The sequence below is a fragment of the Gymnodraco acuticeps genome, unplaced genomic scaffold (assembly GCF_902827175.1).
Source record: "Gymnodraco acuticeps unplaced genomic scaffold, fGymAcu1.1, whole genome shotgun sequence".
Classification (NCBI taxonomy): Eukaryota; Metazoa; Chordata; class Actinopteri; order Perciformes; family Bathydraconidae; genus Gymnodraco; species Gymnodraco acuticeps.
Window position 1 is genome coordinate 6,067,399 of NW_022990238.1, and position 8,142 is coordinate 6,075,540.

Genomic DNA, 8,142 nt, shown 5'->3' on the forward strand with positions numbered 1-8,142 from the left:
CAAACAGGGCATTATAACTGACATTTAAGGGTTACATTTGAGAAATTAATTGATATTTGGGGGTGATGATCAGGACAAAGTTTGTTAAAAGATTAAACTTAGTGAAATTAATGTAAATGTTTCATTTAAGGCAGTTTTTGTGACACAGACACCATGTTTCTCTATGAAAATTGTAGCAGCTTTTTAAAAGGATACGGAAGAGTTAAAAGGATGAAACTGTTGTGTATGCTGGTCACAAATTCAAAACATAAAGAAAAGTCATGCACCAGCTGTTTGCCTCAGACAGCTGCTTGTCTCTGGGAGGAGTCGATGAGATAACATACCAATGTAAGCAATGCATTCAGCCTGTACCATAACAGCTCTGACATGAATTGAATTGAAGGTAATATAACATTTCAGGTGACAAGCAGCCAATTAAAAATGTGATGGCTATTTTTAACTCCACTAAGGTGTAGCCCAGTTATTCCCTAGTTTAATCAGGGAAGGGCCCTGAGTTCGTTAACTCAATAAATCTAATTTACAATGAAGAATACATAAGGTAATGTTGTCTTATTTCTCTTAAATTATCCTGTTTATATTCTACCAATGTACCCTTGAGTCCCTTTAAGCACCTTTAAGTACTGTAACTTCGTTAGTATTAGATTATGTCTACTCTACTATAACATACACACTGAACAATTTAGCTGAGTGACATATAAAATAAATGTATATTTAAATGTGTTGAGCACATCATCATCAATACGACACCCTCGGTCCTTAGACCCTCACATCGTACAAGGAAAAACTTCTGGAGAAAACTCACAGTTTAAAGGGAAAAATGGGAGAAACCTCAGGGAGAGCAACAGAGGAGGGATCCCTCTCCCAGGACGGACAGACGTGCAATAGATGCCGTGTGTAAATTGAAAAGATAATACATTTGCAACATAGGTAGTCCAAACGTTTGGAAATGCATGTGTGTATAATAGGAAGATGAATCCACGAGGATATCCATCCAGGACCTAAGAAGAAACTTAATTGATCCCAAATTGGGATATTCTTGTGATACAGGAGCAGCAGTGTGTTAAGGCATTTAAATGTGAATGAAATTGAATAAAGTATAGACAAAACATTTTTTTTAATAAAAAATAAATAAAAGATATATAAATATATCTGCAGTACAAAGACATTTAACACAAATAATACAGAATATAAAATATTCCGGATAAATTCAAATGATCAATAAAAAAGACCAATCAATTATTAGGCAATATACAGCCATGTTCGTTCCTTTAACCCTTAAGCATCATAGGAAAATGTTTGGACTTATTTGCCTTTGAAAGCACTTTGAATTGCCTTGTGTTGAAAAGTGCTATATAAATAAACTTGCCTTGCCTTGCCTTATTCATTTTTCAATAATTTGTACTGTGTTTATGCATTGTTTTTTATTTTTGTTACAACCTGATAGAACTGCCATTACAGCAACAAAAAAAATCAATTATTTTCAGCATAAGCATTTCAAACAGGGCATTATAACTGACATTTAAAGGGTTTACATTTGGGAAATTAATTGATATTTGGGGGTGATGATCAGGACAAAGTTTGTTAAAAGATTAAACTTAGTGAAATTAATGTAAATGTTTCATTTAAGGCAGTTTTTGTGACACAGACACCATGTTTCTCTATGAAAATTGTAGCAGCTTTTTAAAAGGATACGGAAGAGTTAAAAGGATGAAACTGTTGTGTATGCTGGTCACAAATTCAAAACATAAAGAAAAGTCATGCACCAGCTGTTTGCCTCAGACAGCTGCTTGTCTCTGGGAGGAGTCGATGAGATAACATACCAATGTAAGCAATGCATTCAGCCTGTACCATAACAGCTCTGACATGAATTGAATTGAAGGTAATATAACATTTCAGGTGACAAGCAGCCAATTAAAAATGTGATGGCTATTTTTAACTCCACTAAGGTGTAGCCCAGTTATTCCCTAGTTTAATCAGGGAAGGGCCCTGAGTTCGTTAACTCAATAAATCTAATTTACAATGAAGAATACATAAGGTAATGTTGTCTTATTTCTCTTAAATTATCCTGTTTATATTCTACCAATGTACCCTTGAGTCCCTTTAAGCACCTTTAAGTACTGTAACTTCGTTAGTATTAGATTATGTCTACTCTACTATAACATACACACTGAACAATTTAGCTGAGTGACATATAAAATAAATGTATATTTAAATGTGTTGAGCACATCATCATCAATACGACACCCTCGGTCCTTAGACCCTCACATCGTACAAGGAAAAACTTCCGGAGAAAACTCACAGTTTAAAGGGAAAAATGGGAGAAACCTCAGGGAGAGCAACAGAGGAGGGATCCCTCTCCCAGGACGGACAGACGTGCAATAGATGCCGTGTGTAAATTGAAAAGATAATACATTTGCAACATAGGTAGTCCAAACGTTTGGAAATGCATGTGTGTATAATAGGAAGATGAATCCACGAGGATATCCATCCAGGACCTAAGAAGAAACTTAATTGATCCCAAATTGGGATATTCTTGTGATACAGGAGCAGCAGTGTGTTAAGGCATTTAAATGTGAATGAAATTGAATAAAGTATAGACAAAACATTTTTTTTAATAAAAAATAAATAAAAGATATATAAATATATCTGCAGTACAAAGACATTTAACACAAATAATACAGAATATAAAATATTCCGGATAAATTCAAATGATCAATAAAAAAGACCAATCAATTATTAGGCAATATACAGCCATGTTCGTTCCTTTAACCCTTAAGCATCATAGGAAAATGTTTGGACTTATTTGCCTTTGAAAGCACTTTGAATTGCCTTGTGTTGAAAAGTGCTATATAAATAAACTTGCCTTGCCTTGCCTTATTCATTTTTCAATAATTTGTACTGTGTTTATGCATTGTTTTTTATTTTTGTTACAACCTGATAGAACTGCCATTACAGCAACAAAAAAAATCAATTATTTTCAGCATAAGCATTTCAAACAGGGCATTATAACTGACATTTAAAGGGTTTACATTTGGGAAATTAATTGATATTTGGGGGTGATGATCAGGACAAAGTTTGTTAAAAGATTAAACTTAGTGAAATTAATGTAAATGTTTCATTTAAGGCAGTTTTTGTGACACAGACACCATGTTTCTCTATGAAAATTGTAGCAGCTTTTTAAAAGGATACGGAAGAGTTAAAAGGATGAAACTGTTGTGTATGCTGGTCACAAATTCAAAACATAAAGAAAAGTCATGCACCAGCTGTTTGCCTCAGACAGCTGCTTGTCTCTGGGAGGAGTTGATGAGATAACATACCAATGTAAGCAATGCATTCAGCCTGTACCATAACAGCTCTGACATGAATTTAATTGAAGGTAATATAACATTTCAGGTGACAAGCAGCCAATCAAAAATGTGATGGCTATTTTTAATTCCACTAAGGTGTAGCCCAGTTATTCCCTAGTTTAATCAGGGAAGGGCCCTGAGTTCGTTAACTCAATAAATCTAATTTACAATGAAGAATACATAAGGTAATGTTGTCTTATTTCTCTTAAATTATCCTGTTTATATTCTACCAATGTACCCTTGAGTCCCTTTAAGCACCTTTAAGTACTGTAACTTCGTTAGTATTAGATTATGTCTACTCTACTATAACATACACACTGAACAATTTAGCTGAGTGACATATAAAATAAATGTATATTTAAATGTGTTGAGCACATCATCATCAATACGACACCCTCGGTCCTTAGACCCTCACATCGTACAAGGAAAAACTTCCGGAGAAAACCCACAGTTTAAAGGGAAAAATGGGAGAAACCTCAGGGAGAGCAACAGAGGAGGGATCCCTCTCCCAGGACGGACAGACGTGCAATAGATGCCGTGTGTAAATTGAAAAGATAATACATTTGCAACATAGGTAGTCCAAATGTTTGGAAATGCATGTGTGTATAATAGGAAGATGAATCCACGAGGATATCCATCCAGGACCTAAGAAGAAACTTAATTGATCCCAAATTGGGATATTCTTGTGATACAGGAGCATCAGTGTGTTAAGGCATTTAAATGTGAAAAAAATTGAATAAAGTATAGACAAAATAAAAATTTTAATAAATAAATAATATATAAATATATCTGCAGTACAAAGACATTTAACACAAATAATACACAATATAAAATATTCCGGATAAATTCAAATGATCAATAAAAAAGACCAATAAATTATTAGGCAATATACAGCCATGTTCGTTCCTTTAACCCTTAAGCATCATAGGAAAACGTTTGGACTTATTCATTTTTCAATAATTTTTGCTGTGTTTATGCATTGTTTTTTATTTTTGTTACAACCTGATAGAACTGCCATTACAGCAACAAAAAAAATCAATTATTTTCAGCATAAGCATTTCAAACAGGGCATTATAACTGACATTTAAAGGGTTTACATTTGAGAAATTAATTGATATTTGGGGGTGATGATCAGGACAAAGTTTGTTAAAAGATTAAACTTAGTGAAATTAATGTAAATGTTTCATTTAAGGCAGTTTTTGTGACACAGACACCATGTTTCTCTATGAAAATTGTAGCAGCTTTTTAAAAGGATACGGAAGAGTTAAAAGGATGAAACTGTTGTGTATGCTGGTCACAAATTCAAAACATAAAGAAAAGTCATGCACCAGCTGTTTGCCTCAGACAGCTGCTTGTCTCTGGGAGGAGTCGATGAGATAACATACCAATGTAAGCAATGCATTCAGCCTGTACCATAACAGCTCTGACATGAATTGAATTGAAGGTAATATAACATTTCAGGTGACAAGCAGCCAATCAAAAATGTGATGGCTATTTTTAACTCCACTAAGGTGTAGCCCAGTTATTCCCTAGTTTAATCAGGGAAGGGCCCTGAGTTCGTTAACTCAATAAATCTAATTTACAATGAAGAATACATAAGGTAATGTTGTCTTATTTCTCTTAAATTATCCTGTTTATATTCTACCAATGTACCCTTGAGTCCCTTTAAGCACCTTTAAGTACTGTAACTTCGTTAGTATTAGATTATGTCTACTCTACTATAACATACACACTGAACAATTTAGCTGAGTGACATATAAAATAAATGTATATTTAAATGTGTTGAGCACATCATCATCAATACGACACCCTCGGTCCTTAGACCCTCACATCGTACAAGGAAAAACTTCTGGAGAAAACTCACAGTTTAAAGGGAAAAATGGGAGAAACCTCAGGGAGAGCAACAGAGGAGGGATCCCTCTCCCAGGACGGACAGACGTGCAATAGATGCCGTGTGTAAATTGAAAAGATAATACATTTGCAACATAGGTAGTCCAAACGTTTGGAAATGCATGTGTGTATAATAGGAAGATGAATCCACGAGGATATCCATCCAGGACCTAAGAAGAAACTTAATTGATCCCAAATTGGGATATTCTTGTGATACAGGAGCAGCAGTGTGTTAAGGCATTTAAATGTGAAAGAAATTGAATAAAGTATAGACAAAATAAAAAATTTAATAAATAAATAATATATAAATATATCTGCAGTACAAAGACATTTAACACAAATAATACACAATATAAAATATTCCGGATAAATTCAAATGATCAATAAAAAAGACCAATAAATTATTAGGCAATATACAGCTATGTTCGTTCCTTTAACCCTTAAGCATCATAGGAAAACGTTTGGACTTATTCATTTTTCAATAATTTTTGCTGTGTTTATGCATTGTTTTTTATTTTTGTTACAACCTGATAGAACTGCCATTACAGCAACAAAAAAAATCAATTATTTTCAGCATAAGCATTTCAAACAGGGCATTATAACTGACATTTAAAGGGTTTACATTTGGGAAATTAATTGATATTTGGGGGTGATGATCAGGACAAAGTTTGTTAAAAGATTAAACTTAGTGAAATTAATGTAAATGTTTCATTTAAGGCAGTTTTTGTGACACAGACACCATGTTTCTCTATGAAAATTGTAGCAGCTTTTTAAAAGGATACGGAAGAGTTAAAAGGATGAAACTGTTGTGTATGCTGGTCACAAATTCAAAACATAAAGAAAAGTCATGCACCAGCTGTTTGCCTCAGACAGCTGCTTGTCTCTGGGAGGAGTCGATGAGATAACATACCAATGTAAGCAATGCATTCAGCCTGTACCATAACAGCTCTGACATGAATTGAATTGAAGGTAATATAACATTTCAGGTGACAAGCAGCCAATCAAAAATGTGATGGCTATTTTTAATTCCACTCAGGTGTAGCCCAGTTATTCCCTAGTTTAATCAGGGAAGGGCCCTGAGTTCGTTAACTCAATAAATCTAATTTACAATGAAGAATACATAAGGTAATGTTGTCTTATTTCTCTTAAATTATCCTGTTTATATTCTACCAATGTACCCTTGAGTCCCTTTAAGCACCTTTAAGTACTGTAACTTCGTTAGTATTAGATTATGTCTACTCTACTATAACATACACACTGAACAATTTAGCTGAGTGACATATAAAATAAATGTATATTTAAATGTGTTGAGCACATCATCATCAATACGACACCCTCGGTCCTTAGACCCTCACATCGTACAAGGAAAAACTTCCGGAGAAAACTCACAGTTTAAAGGGAAAAATGGGAGAAACCTCAGGGAGAGCAACAGAGGAGGGATCCCTCTCCCAGGACGGACATACGTGCAATAGATGCCGTGTGTAAATTGAAAAGATAATACATTTGCAACATAGGTAGTCCAAACGTTTGGAAATGCATGTGTGTATAATAGGAAGATGAATCCACGAGGATATCCATCCAGGACCTAAGAAGAAACTTAATTGATCCCAAATTGGGATATTCTTGTGATACAGGAGCAGCAGTGTGTTAAGGCATTTAAATGTGAAAACAATTGAATAAAGTATAGACAAAATAAAAAATTTAATAAATAAATAATATATAAATATATCTGCAGTACAAAGACATTTAACACAAATAATACACAATATAAAATATTCCGGATAAAGTCAAATGATCAATAAAAAAGACCAATAAATTATTAGGCAATATACAGCCATGTTCGTTCCTTTAACCCTTAAGCATCATAGGAAAATGTTTGGACTTATTCATTTTTCAATAATTTTTACTGTGTTTATGCATTGTTTTTTATTTTTGTTACAACCTGATAGAACTGCCATTACAGCAACAAAAACAATCAATTATTTTCAGCATAAGCATTTCAAACAGGGCATTATAACTGACATTTAAAGGGTTTACATTTGGGAAATTAATTGATATTTGGGGGTGATGATCAGGACAAAGTTTGTTAAAAGATTAAACTTAGTGAAACTAATGTAAATGTTTCATTTAAGGCAGTTTTTGTGACACAGACACCATGTTTCTCTATGAAAATTGTAGCAGCTTTTTAAAAGGATACGGAAGAGTTAAAAGGATGAAACTGTTGTGTATGCTGGTCACAAATTCAAAACATAAAGAAAAGTCATGCACCAGCTGTTTGCCTCAGACAGCTGCTTGTCTCTGGGAGGAGTCGATGAGATAACATACCAATGTAAGCAATGCATTCAGCCTGTACCATAACAGCTCTGACATGAATTGAATTGAAGGTAATATAACATTTCAGGTGACAAGCAGCCAATCAAAAATGTGATGGCTATTTTTAATTCCACTAAGGTGTAGCCCAGTTATTCCCTAGTTTAATCAGGGAAGGGCCCTGAGTTCGTTAACTCAATAAATCTAATTTACAATGAAGAATACATAAGGTAATGTTGTCTTATTTCTCTTAAATTATCCTGTTTATATTCTACCAATGTACCCTTGAGTCCCTTTAAGCACCTTTAAGTACTGTAACTTCGTTAGTATTAGATTATGTCTACTCTACTATAACATACACACTGAACAATTTAGCTGAGTGACATATAAAATAAATGTATATTTAAATGTGTTGAGCACATCATCATCAATACGACACCCTCTGTCCTTAGACCCTCACATCGTACAAGGAAAAACTTCCGGAGAAAACTCACAGTTTAAAGGGAAACATGGGAGAAACCTCAGGGAGAGCAACAGAGGAGGGATCCCTCTCCCAGGACGGACAGACGTGCAATAGATGCCGTGTGTAAATTGA